Source organism: Molossus molossus, unplaced genomic scaffold (assembly GCF_014108415.1).
Source record: "Molossus molossus isolate mMolMol1 unplaced genomic scaffold, mMolMol1.p scaffold_m16_p_2, whole genome shotgun sequence".
In the NCBI taxonomy this organism is placed as follows: Eukaryota; Metazoa; Chordata; class Mammalia; order Chiroptera; family Molossidae; genus Molossus; species Molossus molossus.
The window spans coordinates 138,608,881-138,626,119 of NW_023425355.1; the positions used below are offsets into that span (position 1 = coordinate 138,608,881).

At 37.9% G+C, this 17,239-nt stretch overlaps 1 pseudogene; it reads right to left on the bottom strand.

Moving 5' to 3' along the window:
• Positions 1-14,835: 14,835 nt before the first annotated feature.
• Positions 14,836-16,622, bottom strand: LOC118635590 (annotated as a pseudogene).
• Positions 16,623-17,239: the final 617 nt, after the last annotated feature.

Genomic DNA, 17,239 nt, shown 5'->3' on the forward strand with positions numbered 1-17,239 from the left:
CCCTGAAAGAGCTCTCTGCCCCACCCTTACACATCATATTTCCTGATGTATAAAATTCCATTGGAATATGGCAAAGTCTTCCATTGCTGTGTTCAGAGATTTGAGGAGGAGTAAGGCAGTTATTTTGATCCCCACTGAGTAAAACGAAAGAAAGAGAGAGCTAGGAGGCAAACCCCAGAGGACAAATCCCAGCTCCTTGTCAGATCTATGAACAAGGCATGATTTCCTTATTTTGAACAATAAATTGATTATCTCTTTGTGGCTGAGATAATAACAAAGATACCTGCCTGGGCATTAAGGTTGGGAAACAGAGTCCCTCATTCTCACTGTGTGTCAGAATAGCCAAGATTCTCAATGACACCTATCATTCAGATAGGGTCTCACTGTCAGAGACTCTGAGTCAGTTAGTTGGGGTACAAACACTTTGGAAAACTGTTTGGAAGTTTCTTACAGAGTAAACCTACATCTTCCCTATGATCCAGATAATCCACTCTTGCGTATACACTCAACTGAAATGAGTTCCCATGTTCACTAGAAGACATGCACAAGAATGTTCATAGCAGCTTCATTCATAGTAACACAAAAATTGGAACAACCTAAATGTCCATGTACACTAGAACTGGTAAATAAAATGTAGTAAATTCCTACCATGGAACACTACACAGCAATATAAGAGAGCAAGCCTCTGATACATATAACAACGTGGATGATTCCCACTAATAATGTTAAGTGAAACAAGGCAGCACAAGAGTACCTACTATATGATTCTAGTCTTATGAAGTTCAAAAGCAGGGCAGAACTCATCTATAGTGATAGAGGACAGAAGAGTGGTAACCCTTGGAAGAAGGTGCTGAATGGGAGATGACCTTCTGAGGTGCTGGGAATGTTCTAAATCTTGACTGGGTAATAGTAACTGGATAGTACAAGCATTTGAAAAAATTCATTACGTTGTACACTTAAGATTTTTGCTCTGTGTGTATTCGTTTGTTTGTTTGAAAACATAATTACAAATAATCTTTAAAAGTCCCCCAAGTGGTTCTTATATGTGGCCAAAATAGAGAATCACTGCCATCAGCCTACCTTGTATGCCAGGGTATTGTTCTCCTATCCACACCCAGCTGTGTCCTTAGGTAGCAGATTTTGCCATGTCATGCCTTGCTCTTATAAAACCACCCATGATATTTCTAAGAGGCCAACAGAAAAAGCACTAAGTATATCATTTTAAATTCCTAGCAAGGCTATTATCTTCATTAATTCAACTTTTTTATACTCTGCAATTGCTAATGAGAGTTAAGAATTCTCTTGTCAGTCTTTAAACTCTGCAGGTGAGGCCCATATATCTAGGAAGAAATCTATGGCCTAGTCACTCACCTGAGGGTGCCAAATTATCCCAAATCATCTCAATCTGAAAAGTGAAGAGTGAAAAAATGGTAGAAGTGTCTCAGTACAAAAGACACTAGTCAGACACATGATTTTAATCCAAATTTGCCTCCAAACTGATCTTAAGAAAATCACTGAAACTCCAAGAGCCTCAGTTTGCTAATCTATAAAATGGGAAAATGAGCTATGGTCCAAATAGTTCACTGACTATTGTTAAGTATTAAATAAGAAATTGTGTGTGTGTGTGTGTGTGCGCTACTAAATGTGCCTGTAAAGTCAAAGGAGGAAATCAAAGCTAGAAATGTGCTGATGGATGGTTTTTCTGCTAAAATATTTTTCAGTAAAAGACATCTTGTTAACAAGCTACTCAGTATACTATAACATATACTTCGCAATTTTTCTACCTCTTGCAGGATGTCAAAACAATTGGCCTATAATATTTCTAAAATATAGTCAGCCATCTTTGGATTTATTATGTGCATATGTATTTGCATAATGATGACTGAATTTACACATCATGCATCTTTCCAGACTTTAGGTTTCCATTACTCTCTCTCTTTTTTTAATCACAGGTCTTGTTACAAAATGCAACAGTCTCTAAGCATGATTACCATTTTCTCCAGTATAAAAATAAGTGATGGAAGTGGTGTTCGACTGTTAGCCTGGAGAGGAGAGATTGGTAACCAGTAATAACAAATTTAGAATTTCTCCTTCATTAGTTACAAAAGAGATGGTTCCAGATTTGGTGCCCGACTCTGTCATGGCAGCAACCCGAACCTCAGTAAGTTGGCAGAATACTTGAGGCAGAAGCTTTGCTGTCACCATCATTTTATCTGCTATTGGAAAAAGGTTTTACTTATTCCAATCCAAGGGGAGTGGAAATTGAGAGGAGTTGGCCCCAGTAGATACCAATGGCTGGCCCAATTGATTGGCTGTCACAACGCCATTTCCAACCCTATTATCCCTTGTTACCTCACAGTACAGAGAGTGGAATGTCAAATGCTTTCCCATACTCCCTGGCAGTTTTGGGTTGCTATATGCCCAGATCTAGCCCATAAGATACAACTGAATATTTTAGCTTTTTTCTTCTTTTGTCTGTTGGGTATATCTCACTAGGACTATATATACAGTCAAATTACTGGGGATTAAAGTCATTTGAAATATTTCCTCTTTATATATTTTTGTCACTAACTATAACTTTAGATTTACTTGTTTTACTTTGTCTTTTATTTTTAATTTTTTAATTTTTTTTGTTACAGATATTTCTCCTTTTTTAACCCCATTGGCACCCCCTCCCCATCCTCCCCACCCCATCCCTGGCTTTGTTGTCCATGTCCATTTGTTATGCATACATGCATATAAGTTCTGTGGTTTATCTCTTCCCACCCACCCCCCCACCTCCTCTTCTGAGGGATGTCAGTCTGTGCCCTACTTCCATGTTTCTGGGTCTACCATATTCCTCAGACTGTTATGTTCATATACACAATAGAGTACTATGCAGCTGTAAGAAAGAAAGATCTCTTATCCTTTGAGACGACATGGAGGGACCTGGAAAGTATTATCCTAAGTAAAATAAGCCAAGCAGAAAAAGACAAATACCACATGATCTCACTTATATAGGGAATATAATGAACATAACTGTTTTTTATTTTTAGAAAATGCTTTTTAAAAATTTAATTTTGTTTAGAGTTATGTAAAATATTTACATGATTACAAAGTCAAATCTATAATACATTGTATATCAGAAAGCCCAATTTCTATCCCTGTCTCTTCTACCTGGCTCCTTCCTTTCTCTATGTGCAGCTATTTTTTACTTATTTTCTGCTATTTTTAAATAAGTTTAGATTTACAGAAAGTTGCAATACTAATAGAGAGTTCTCGTATACCTGCCATTCAGCTTCCCCCAATGTTACATCTTATGTGACCATGATAGATTTGTCAAAACTAAGACTTTAACATTGGCGCAATACTTTGAACTAAAATACTATTGACTAAAATACAGATTTCATTATATTGTTGTTTTCCCACCACTGTCCTTTCTCTGGGCCAGGGTGCCATGCAGGATCTTGCATTACATTTAGTTATCATGATTCCTTAGTGTTCTTCAATCTGAGATGGTTTATCAATCTTTCTTTGTCTCTTATGATATTGACACCTTTGAAAAGGACTGGCCAGTGATATAATGTTTGTTAATTTGAGTTTGAAAGATGTTTCTTCATGGTTAAATTCAGGTTATGCATTTTTGGCAAAAAAAAACAAACACAAAAAAAAACATAGTAGTGATGGTATGCCCTTCTCAGTTCATCATATCAGGAGGCACATTATGTCAATTAACTCCATTACCAATGAGGTTAACTTGGTCAAGGTGGTATCTTTCATATTTCTCCTCTATTTTTCCCTTTGTAATTACTAAATATGTGGTGGATTATACATTTAAGCTATGCAAATATCTTATTTATGCTTAGATTTTCAGCCACTATTTTTAACATCCATTAATACTTCTTGCTTAAAACAATTATTTGTGCAGCATTTGCCAAATGGTGACTTTCTATTTCCATCATTCTTTCTATATTTATTGTTGAAATCTATCAAAAAGGAACTTTTCTTTCTCCTACACTTATTATTTAACTCAATTATTTACTTATATCAGTATGGATATTTTATAGGTTATAATTCACTACTATCATTATTTGTTTTGCTGCTCATATTTTCCAAAATTTGACCATTAATAGCTTCTTTCAGTTGACTCCCTTGTACTTTCAACACATCCCCATAGATTTTTTAGCACTTTTATTTTTATTTTTTCTTTATTGATTTTATAGAGAGAGGAAGGGAGAGGGAGAGAGAGAAAGAAATATTGATGAGAGAAAACATCGATTGGCCACCTCTTGCATGCCCTCCACTGGGGATTTGGCCCACAACCTGGGCATGTGCCCTGATCTGGAATCAAACTGGCAACCTCTCGGTGCATGGGTCAACACTCAACACTCAACTGAGCCACATGAGCCAGGCAGATTTTTAGCACTTTTAATTTCTGACACCACAAGATGTTTTAGGCTTTCCTGTATTTTCCTTGCCTCAATCCTGAAATCAGTCATTTTCTTGAGGATTCCTGGTTCCTTTTATTGGACAATGTTATTTTAAAACCAAATTTTGAGTACTATGTATGATCTTTGCTATTGTGGTGTCATTAACTCCATCAAAATTATTTTTTTTGTTCTGTGAAAGATGCTGTTAAGAAATTGAAAAAATAATATACCACATTAGCTAAATGAAAGATAAAAATTGTATGATCATCTCAATAGATGTAGAAAAACATTTTACAAAATTCAATATCCATTTTTGATAAAGACTCTAAATAAAATGGGCATAGACAGAACACACCTCAAAATAATAAAGGCTATATATCAAGCCCACAGCTAATATCATACTCAGTGGTGAAAAGCTGAAAGTGTTTTCCTTAAGATCAGGAGCAAGACAAGGATGCCCACTCTTGCCACTTTTATTCAACATAGTATTGGAAGTCCTCACAATTAGGCGGGAAAACAAGGCATCCACATTAGAAAAGAAGAAGTAAAACTTACTATTTGTGAACAATGTGATTTTATATATAGAAAGCCCTAAAGACTCTACAAAAAAAAAAAAAAAAAAACCAAACTATTAGAACTAATAAATGCATTCGATAAAGTTGCAGGGTCCAAGATCACTGTACAAAAATCTGTTGCATTTTTATATACTAACAATAAACTATCAGAAAGATAAATTAAGAAAATAAGCCCATTTACCATTGCATCAAAAAAGAAGAAAATACCCAGGAATAAATTTAACCAGGGAAGTGAAAAACCTATACACTGGAAACTATAAGGTATTAATGAAAGAAATAGAAGAAAACACAAATAAATGATATCCTATGCTCATGGATTGAAAGAATTAATATGATAAAAATGGCCACATTACCCAAAACAATCTACAGATTCAGTGCAATCCCTATAAAAATTCCAGGGCCATTTTTCACAGAAATAGAACAAACAATCCTAAAATTTGTATGGAACCGCAAAAGACTCTGAATAGCCAAAACAATCTTGAGAAAGAAGAGCAAAGCCAGTGGCATCACACTCCCTGGTTTCAAACTATATTACAAACAAAGCTACAGTAATCAAAACAGCATGGTATTGACATAAAAACAGACACATAGATCAGAGAAACAGAATAGAGAACTCAGAAATAAACCCACATATATGGTCAATTAATTTACGACAAAGGAGGCAAGACCATACAATGGGGAAAGAACAGTCTCTTCAATAAATGGTGTTGAAAGAACTGGACATCCACAGCAGAAGAATGAAACTGGACCACTGTCTTACACTATACACAAAAATTAACTCAAAATTGATTAATGACTTGAATGCAAGACAAGAAACCATAAAATTCCTAGAACAAAACATATGCAGTAAGCTTCTTGACATCACGCTTGGCGATATTTTTTGGATCTGACTCCAAAGGCAATGGCAACAAAGGTAAAAGTAAACAAATAGAACTACATCAAATTAAAAGGCTTCCATAGTGCAAAGGAAACCATCAACAAAATAAAAAGGCAATCTACTGAATGGGAGAAGATATTTGCAAATCATATATCTAATAAGGGGTTAATATCTAAAATATATAAAAATCTCATACAGCTCAGTAACAAAAAACATTCTAATTAAAAAATGGGCATAGACTCTGAACATACATTTTACCAAAGAAGACATACAGATGACCAACAGGCATATGAAAAGATGTTCAACATTGGCCCAGCCATTGTGTTTCAGTGATTGAGCATCGACCCCTGCACCAGGAAGTTGCCAGTTCAATTCCTGGTCAGGGCACATGCCCAGGCTGTCGGCAAAATCCCCAGTGAGGGGCATGCAGGAGGTGGCCAGTCAATGTTCTCTCTCATTGATGTTTCTATCTCTCTTTCCCTCTCCCTTCCTCTTTCTCTAAAATCAATAAAGAAAAAAATTATTTAAAAAGATGCTCAACATTACTAATAATCAGAGAAATGCAAATCGAAACCACAGTAAGATATAACCTCACACCTGTCAGAACAGCTATTATAAAAAAAGGCAAGAAATAACAAGTGCTGGCAAGGATGTGGAGAAAAGGGAACCCTCGTGCACTGTTGGTGGGAATGTAAATTGGTGCAGCCAATATGGAAAACAGTATGGAGTTTCAAAAAAAAAAAAAAGTAGAACTACCATATAATCCAGCAATTCCACTTCTGGGTATTTATTCAAAGAAAACAGAAATACTAATTCAAAAAGATATATGCACTCCTATGTTCATTGCAGCATTGTTTACGGTAGCCAGTATATGGTGACAACTTAAATGTCCATCAATGAATGAGTGGACAAAGAAGATGTGGCTATATATACAATGGAATACTGCCCAGCCATTAAAAAAGAATGAAATCTAGCCATTTGTGATAATATAGATGGACCTAGAGGGTGGAATCTAAAAACAAAACCAAACAAAACTCATAGACACAGAGAACAGATTGCTTGTTGCCAGATGGGAGGAGGGTTGGGGGGTGAATGAGGGGGTGAAGGGGATCAAGAGATACAAATGTCCAGATAGAAAATAAATAAGTCATGGGCATGCAATGTACAGCACGGTGACTATAATAATATATTGCAAATTTTAAATTTTTGAAGAAAATGAATCTTTTTATATTAATTAATTAATTTATTTTTGTTACAGATGTTTCTCCTTTTTCCTCCATTGACACCCTCCTCCGTGTTCCCATCCCCCCTTCATAGTATTGTTGTCTATGTCCATTGGTTATGCATATATGCATATAAGTTCTTTGGTTTACCTCATTTCCACCCCCATCCCCCCCACCCTTCTCCTCTGAGGTTTGTCGTCTGTTCCCTATTTCCATGTCTCTGGATCTATTTTGTTTGTCAGCTCATTTTGTTCATTATATTCCACAAGTAAGTGAGATCATGTGATATTTGTTTTTCTCTGCCTGGTTTATTTCCCTTAGCATAATACTCTCCAGGTCCCTTCGTGTCGTCTCAAAGGATAAGAGATCTTTCTTAAATCTTAAAAGTTCTTAACACAAAAATTTGTAACTTTGTGTGGGGACTGATGGTAACTAGATTTATTATGGTGATTATTTTGTAATGTATACAAATGTCAAATTATTATGTTGTGTACCTGAACTGATATAATGTATGTTAATTATATTTCAATTTAAAAAATTCTCTTTCACACACACAAGAAAATGAAAAGACATGCTACAGATTGGGAGAAAATCTTTCTAAAACACATACCTGATAAAGGACTTGTTCCCAGAGTATTTTTTTAAAAAATCCCTCAAAACTCTAGTAAGAAAACAAACAACCCAAATAAAAATGGGCAAGTAACTTGAACAGATACTTCACCAAAGAGATACACAGGTTGGCAAGTAAACATATGAAAAGATGCTCAACATTGTTAGTCATTTGAATATGCAAATTAAGCCACAATGAGATATTACTACACACCTACTGAACACTCACAATTAAAAGACAAAACCTGACAATATAAAGCACTGGCAAGAATGCAAAGCAACTATAACCCACATACTCTGCTGGAGGGGATGCAAAATGGCATGGAAAACAGTTTGGCAGTTTCTCATAAAGTTAAACATATACTTAACACACAATTCAACAATTCTACTTCTAGGAATTTACCCAAGAGCAATACAAGCTATGTTAATACAAAAACCTTACATGAATGTTTATATTGGTCTTATTCATAATCACTAAAAGCTGGAAACAACTCAAATGTCCTTCATTGGAGAATATATAAACAAACTGGTATACTCATACAATGAAATCTTCTTAGCAATAAAATGGAACAAACTACTAATACATGCAACAGAATGGATAAATATCAAATGCATTATGCCAGTTGAAAGAAGCCAGACTCATAAGGCTACATCCTATATGATTACATTGACACGACATTCTGGAAAAGGCAAAACTATAGGGTCAGAAACTACATCAGTGTTTACCAGGGGTTGGGCTTAGGGGGCAGGATAGTTTCCAAAAGGCACCTGGGTTAAGGGGAATGTTCTATATCTTGCTTATCATGGAGTTACATAACTATTAGATGTAACACCTCATGGTAATTACATGCATTTGTCATATTTTATAGACTTATATACTAAAAAGAATGAGTTTTTCTATATAGAATTTCTTCCTCAGTTAAAAAAAAAAAAAAGCAGAGAGGAAGGAAGATGAAATTCAAATCACATCTCTGAAACTCCAGATTATCTATGTCTTGTCAAATGCTGCCCACAACACTTAACGGGGCGCCATTTAAATTTTCTATAGCTTTTTGTGTTTCCGTGATCATAGGCCTGGAAATAGCCATGAAACATCATGTGGATAAAGTACCTGTACATTTGGAACAGAGTTTTACAAGAAAAGACGAGAAAAGCAGCTATTCTATGCTGATAAAAGGTATAAGAAGTAAATCATGTTAAGAGGCTTAAAGGCCTGAGCTCTGGAAATTTTAATTTAAGAGACGCAGGTGGGCCAATTACTGTCTTTGAATAAAAGGTAGAAAATCTTCCCCAGCATTGTTCAAGCCAATGAGTCATTTTGAGTGAATCTGTTCAGAACAATTCCTCAAGGCAGCAGGCATCTATCATTACTGTGGTGGGGAAGAGGTGCCTGCCTACTCTGAATAAGAGCTTTCTCCTCTGTCCCCTTCTAAACTTGAAGTCAAGTATGTTTTCATCATAATGTCTTTCTCCCCTCTCCCAATCACACCCATATCTCCTTCACCCTTTATAGCCATTTTGTACCAATCACTCCAGGACTCTGCAAATTGTGGCCCATGGGCCAAATCCAGCCTGCTGCATGTTTTTGTATGCCCTGTGAGTGAAGAATAGGTTTTCTTCTTACATTTTTAATTTAAAAAAATCAAAAGAAGAATATTTCATGAAACATGAAAATTATCTTAAATTTGAATTTCAGTGTCCATAAATATACTTTTATTGGAACTCAGCCACTCTCGTTGGAGAAGCTGCAAAAAAGACCATATGACTTGCAAAGCCTAAAATATTTACTATCTGGCCCTTTACAGAAAAAGTTTGTCCACCCATACTTGAGAAGTTTTTGTTCTCTTGCCTCTATGTTAATGTCTAGACTATAAGTTTATAAAAAGAAAAAGCTCAGCAGCATCCTTTACACACTAGATCGTGTCTCTATGACATCATAACAAATTGTGTTCTTGCATAATACTTTTTGCTGCTGCTAAGCAGAATAAAGACATGTAGCATTGCAGTAGGAATGTAGAATTGCAGTAGAAATAATTTGAGGAAACAGTACATTCCTTGTTTCTAAAACTGTCTACTTTGTATTTCACTCTCATCGGAAATTTGTAGAGCCCCAAACAATAACTATTTAGTAAGTATCACAATATCCAGTCACACAGCTCAAAAAACATTTACCTATAAAATGTATAAGTTACACTGTCTTTCCAATATAAGTGTAACAATCGTATACAGAATTGTGATGGCAAGTTATACTGATTCTGAGCATTTGACTACTTATCTGTTTATATTCTAGCATTGCTTATATTTTCCTTTGACATTAATCAAATTGTAAGGCCAAATGATATAGCAAAAAGAGTGCTGGACCCACTATAAGATAGAGGGTCCAGCCCTGGCCAGTTTGGCTCAGCAGTTAGAGCATCAGCCTGTGGTCCAGGGAGGTCTGGGTTCAGTTCCCACTAAGGGCATGTACCTTGGTTGCAGTTTGTCCCCGGCCCTGGTTGGTCATGCAGATGGCGACCACTCAATGTGTCCCTTTCACTTCGATGTTTCTCTTTCTCTCTCCCTCTATTCCTCTCTCTCCCTCCCCATCTATCTGAACAAAAAATGGAAAAAAAATGTCCTCGGGTGAGGGTAAAAAAACCAAAAAAAAGATATAGAGTCCACAGATTTGCATTTAAATAGTAGTTATACCACTTATACTGAATTTCCTAACATCTTGTAGCCTTGATGTCCTTATCTGTAAAATGGGAATGAAAATTATACCTCACAGTACTTCTGTGAAGTAGTAATAACTATGTGAAAGCATCATGCTTGTGTTATGATGATGATAATGATATATTTTATTATATCTTGTGGTCCCCTTCCTTTATACTCCCTCAACCTCATTAAAATTATTTCTCTGTTATTGAGAAAGCCAAAGCTAATCTCATAAGCAAGAGGTTTTCTTAACCAGTGTGGCCAGAAAATTGTTTTAAAAAATCAGTTGTTCAAACGTTTTGATTAAGTGTTCCTATCAACTCACTTGGCTAATAGTTTGGCCCTCAAGCAAAGACTAAACAGTTTAATATTGCTTCCCCCCCTCAGTGATGAGGAAAACAGTTTCATTTTCAATTAATAGGATCAAAAATATCTCAGTAATAGGAGATGATGATCAAAGAATTATGAGCTACATTGTTGTAAGAAGAAAATATTCACTTCCCTTTTTCAGTCTTATTATCCTTCAAAAACATTGGGAGTGAATGAGTGAATCATTAAATACAGAAATGAGGATCGGATCTCTTGAGTTCTGAAGTAAGAATTTAAATGTGATTAGCCATTTCCACAGAAAACATAACTATTAAGGGCCATAAAGGGACAAATACAATGGGCTCCAGATGCCATTATGAATAATGTTGATGCCTATGTAATTGAGTGCCAATTTGATTGACAATGAAAAACTAATGCTATAACATTTTTATATTCAGAAAATTCACCTCTGATAAATAAATAAATAAATAAATAAGCAAATAGAAAAGAAATTCACCTCTGTACTTGAAGAACTCTTAAAAGGTTTTCTTTGATTGCTGATTATTTCTGAGATTTATTCCTGGAAAACCAATACAATGAACCCCAGTTTGCTTCAGACAAAGATCTGAGGGTATAGAAGTAGGAACTATTTAAGCCCATACTTTCTTTTAAAAACTAAAGTCCTACATAACTAAAGTCCTACATAGAAGAGATAAACTCAGAATGGCAGATGGGGACAGGGAGGCTAGTCAAAATCAGCTAGTTAAATGGTTATCGATTTCCTTGTCACCTTTGTCCAGTCCAGTTCCAAACCAAATAATGCTTTGAATTCATTTATCCATTCAATAAGCATTCCCTGGATGCTCACTCTGTACCAGTCCATGTGCTAGGCACTAGGAATTTAATAGCACTGAATTGTGGATCAGAGGCCTGAATTCTAGCCTGAAATCTAATACTAATCAGTTGTATGAAATGGAATAGTGTTGCTTTATGAGCCAGGATTTGAGTTCACAAATGTTCTCTCTCCATTCTAATGCAATTCTGTAAGTATGCCTCTTGAGTTTTCTTGACCTAAATCAGGAGGATTTGTTTCTTCTAATAAGGCAGTGATTGAAAGCGTCAGAATTCTAGAAGATATTGGTTAGAAGGGTTATTTTCATTTTTAAAAAGAGTCTTTTATTCTTTTGAAGATTATGTGCAATAAGAATCTGATGCTACTCAAAGTCTGTTGGCCATCTGCAAGTGAGGGTTTTTTTTTGTTTGTTTTAATTACCTCTTATGAACCAGCACTTAAAGATCACACCCCAAAGTCAAGCTCCTTTGAATGAGTCTTGGTCTCAAAGACATCTGCTTTGCTCTTGAGTGCCAGAGATGATTAAGAATAAATACCTCTGAACAAGGAAAAAACATTTTCTGATATCCAAAACTAATCTGATGTTCACAACTGGACCTCAATATTTTTATAAGCTTGTCTGACACAGCCAGGCCATTTTTGTTCTCCTTTTGGACATAAACAAACACATACAACACCAGTATCAAAGAAAGTTACTCTAAGATTATGATAAAATGAAACAAAACAAGACCATGTCATAATTTTGTTTAAGCAAAAACAAACAAAAAAAAAGATCACTGTGGCACACAAGATACCCAATGAGAGAATTGTTCTTACTTTCTGACGGCATCCAATCTAGACTAAACTCCTTCTTTCTTGGACTCTCCTCTGACTAAACCAATCAAAGCCTAAATCCTATGATATATTTCTAACACTCTTTACTCAAGGTATCCCATGGTTCCCTGCAATGAGTAATAAACCCACCTTATTTAACCAAGTGTGTTTCCAGTGACCTTTGGCTAAAGGGCATTGACACCTCCAAATTCATCTTTTCTTCTCTTATCCGAGACACCAGGAAACAGGCTGATAGAAATATTACAAAAGTTCAAACATACACAAATTTTGAACACACACAGCAAGCTATAATGACCTCACAGAATAAACTTGCACTATAGTTCCTGTCCCTTTTGTATCTTTAATTAATTATCTCTTGGAAATGGAATCTCCCAAGCCTGATCTATAAAAAGAGGAAGTTGGATTAGAAGGGAATTTCCCAAACTGTATTGCTTGGGAAACCAGTGTTCTTCAAATGCAGATATGTATTTCCAGAAAGGATTTCGTGGGAAAATTAGTTGGAGAAACTACATTCTCTAGTAAATCCTGTGTTATAGCTCTAGTTCCAGCTCTCCAAGCTATTTTGAGAGTCATTTAAATCTCCTTTTCTTTTTTTCTTTTAACACTCACCCAAGGATATGTTTTAGAGAAAAGAAGGGGGAGAGGGAGGGAGAGAGAGAGAGAGAGAAACATCAATTGGTTGCCTCCCGTACTCACCCTGACTGGGCATCAAACCTGCAACCTAGGTATGTGCCCTGACTGGGAATCAGACCTGCAACCTCTTTGGTGTATGAGACGATGCCAACCAACTGTGCCACCTTTCTTAAATCTCAGTCCCTTATCTGCAAAATAATCCTTATAATATATGTCCTGCTCATTCCCCACTGTTGGGGAGCAAATGAAAAGTGTGACACAAAAGTATTTAAAAAACAGGAGAGCACTCTATTCAGGTGAGATATGGAGACAGCATTAAATCAATTGAAGGGATCATTAAGGGCAAAAGCTTAGTCCAGAAATCAGGCCAAGAGGATGTGTGTGTGTGAACTAGAGTTAGCACAATGAGGAAGGGGAGGCTGGGTATTCCAGGGCTATGGCTTGATGACAAACCACCCCAAAACTTGCATAAGACAACTATTTGCTATTTATGGATTCTGCAGGTCAGAAATTTAAACAGGGCATTATGGGGATATCTTGTCTCTGCTCTGAAATGTCTAGGACCTCAGCTGGGAAGTTTCAAAATCTGGGAATGACTCAATGACTGAGGGCTACATTTATCTTGAAGGCTTCCTCACTCACATGTCCGGTGGTTGAGGCTCATTATTAGCTGAAACATACATGACCTCTCCATGTGGTCTCTATATATAGACAAGTTTTAGCTGCTTCTACAGCATGGTGGCTGGGCTCTGAGAGCAAGAGGAAAGTGCATGGCATGTTTATGACCTACTCCAGAAGTCACATGGTGTCACTTCTGCCATTCTTTAGTCGTCAAGGCAGTCACAAAGGTTCACTCAGTTCAAGGGGAAGGTACATAGACCCTACCACACAATTGGAGGAGTGTCAAGGTCACACTATAAGAAGAGCTTGTGGAATGACAGACATTGTTGTGACCATCTTTAGAAAACAAGCCTCCTACTCCAGGGCAGATACAAAGTCAATGAAGTAATATGGATTTCTGGAGCCTGGCTGGAGGAAAAAACAAGAGGAAATCAAGGATTTTCCAAGATTTCAAGTCTGGGTGGGAAAAAAATAACCACAGGAGGAAAGATTTGAGTCAGAACTAATTTGGGGGAGAGAGAGGATTATTTCAAAAGTTGTTCTCAGTAGCTTTGCCCTTTGAATGTGGAGAAGATCTGATTGTTTATTGGCAGAGATAATAGAGCCAAGAGAAAATTTAAAGATAGAAAATGGAGGAGGGAAAATTAATAGGACAAGATTCTGGAAGAGTCAAATGTGACCAAATACTCAGTGGAAGTTTAATTTCACAGAGAGAAACTATTTTTCTGCAACAAGAGGAAATAAGAGGAGAGGATGAAAGAAATAGAGCAGAATTCTGAGACAGACAAGACATTTGAAATGGAGAGAAGGAAGGAATGGCAGATCTAAAATTGACCTATCTTCTCAGGGAAGTAAGAAGTAAGAAATTTATTGAAGTTAAAATGAGATGTCTTAAGGTCCATAATAGAAATGATAGGCAAGAAATTGAATAGTACATCTATAAGATATGATTCAAGTATTTCTTAATTTTGAAAGAAGTTGAAAGATTGGCAAAATGATTGTTGTTGATACTAAATGATGAAAGTATAGAAATTTATTATACTATTTTCACTAATTATGTATATGTTTAAAATTTTTAAAATAAAATGTTTTTAAAAATTAAAAAAAACCATTGAATAATATACTTATTATCTTTTTTTTTTTTTTTTTTTGCTGGCCCCAGACAGAAGAGAGGCATTTATTTTTCCGGAAAGGGAGGGGTGCAAGTCGGAGTGGGGTGGGAGGGTCAAGGCAAAGAAATGTGCTCTAACTTCTGGTCCAGTGTCTTGAGGTCATCCAGGAAGCGGGTCGGAGTGAGGATATGTGAAGAGCCAATTAACACCTCCCACTTGCCATCGGTGGCCCTGGTCACTTCATAGGCGGCCCTCATCTCTGACATGGCCACCCCACCCACAACGTAGATGATGAGCCGGGCCCCACACGTGCCTCCACACCAGCCTTGTTCTTGTGCCAGTGGCTGAAGTGGGCACTGACTGCAGCCTGGGAGCTTGGCATGGGGCTAGGGTCAGACACAAAAGGCCATAGCTTGCGGTCCAGCCGGTCCTCAACAGCATCCTTGATGACTGTGGTCCAGCGGGACAGCTGATAGGTGGGCTCCAAGTGCTCTCTCCACTCCAGCCGGCTGGTGGTCCCAGGGCCCCTGAGATTGGTGACAGTGGCCCCCAATTGCTTCAGATTCCGGATGAGGCTGCTATGGGCCTGCACATTGGCGTGCTGGATCAGCTTGGCCAGGTTCTCCTCACTTACACCATTCCGTAGAAGAATGTAGAGCAGTAAGACCCGGATCTTGTCATAGGCAGCTACTGCTGCATCCAGCAGCACTGGCACTATCAGCTTCATGGCATCCTTTATCTTCTCACCCTCTGCGTCGGAGCCCATGGCCAAGTCCTGCTCCACACTGCACAGCTTCTCCACGGACCCCTTGAAGCGCTTCATGCAGTTGTCAGCTAAATGCAGGTGCGTAGAATACTTGTTCAGCTCCTTCTGGTACTGTGGCATCTTTTTCAGGATGTGGGACAGGTCTTTGATGTTGGCCTTGTCCGTAGTCAGTCTCTTGCTCTCACAGAATGTCTTCAGAAGCTCCATGACCTTCTTGGATACATCTGTGATGTGCATGTGCCAAAGCTCTACCCACAAGTCATCATCCTCATCCAGCAGCACAGTCTTCTCACAGGCCTCACTCAACCCAGTGGTCTCATACCTGTACGTGTCCTGTACATTGTCCAGCAGGTCATAGGCCATGGCCTGGAAGGTGATCTCATGCAGCAGTGGGGACACGGGGTTGGCCGCCCGATCCATTATCAGCAGTTATGATCAGGTTTTCTCAGAGCCCTCACCCAGACTGGGAGTGTCTGCCTTGAAGGCATTCAGCTTGACCAGGACTGTATGGGCCAGTTGGGCTGTGTCCTCTGGTAGCGGATGGCTGGGTACTCCTGCAGTGTGGCGCAAAGTGTGGCCATCTGCTGGGCCAGTGCCTCAAGCTGCCGCGCCCACTCACCTGCCCGGAAGGGGCAGTAGAGGTTGTAGGTACTGTGGGGGGGCATCCAGGGAGAACACCTGGGCCTCATAGGGGAGGAAGGCAAGATGGATCTCTTTCAGCGTCTTCACCACCTTTGCCAGACAGGAGCGGCCCAGCTCACTGAACAGAGGCTCAGGGCAGGTGTCTGTGAAGAAGACGTGTGCTGCTTTGTAGGTAAAGGTCGGGGTCCCCCGGAAGTCTGCAATCAGGGCCTGCACAGACTTCTCCATGGGGCTCAACAAATAAATGGCCTCCAGGCTAGGGATGGGTTCTCTCTGCTTGTTGATGTCCTCAACAATGGTGATGCCCTCAGCCAGGATGTCTGACATCTTGCAGCAGGAAGACAAAATGCGCATGCTTGTATGATCCATGATGAGCACCTTCCACTCGCCATCCTTTTTGACGCTCCGAATGACTCCGCTCAAAAGTTTTTCCCCTACTACTGCCTTCAGCCTCGAGGGCGCCATCTTCCCCAAGGGGCTCCACCGCCGCTTCCGGCCTTATTATCTATTTTTAAAGGAAATTCATAATATTGCATTTTTATTTGTGGGTTGTCAATAAAAATGTTTCCCTTAGGTCAATGGCTCTCAGTGGAAATAGGATTATCTATTTGTTTCATACATATTACTGTCCTAAATAAAAGTTCAATCAATTTAAATATTCCCATGAAATCCTCTGCGTAACACTTTTTAAAATGCCTGTCACATACCTTAGACAAGTTCTGAAATAATTTTGCTTATTTACCTTAACAGCACATTATTCTCTTTGTTGAAGTAAAATAATGTTCTAATTTATTTTTTATTATGACTTAAGGCAAGTTGGTTGCAGGTTGGATTCCGTTCTGTCCTCTCTACAGCAATACCTAAGTGAAGAATATCATAGGGTTTCCAATCTTGCTAGATTTCTTCCTGGCACTAATAAAACATGGAGCTGGCAAAATAAACAGCTCAAATCTTAGAAATATATTAGAATGATATGATATCCTGTATGCTTCATAACCCTAATTATTGACTCATTTGTTTTCTTGGTAATTGAAAGAAAGGTATTAAGAAAGAATATTCTTGCCCTGTACAAAATGTCACAG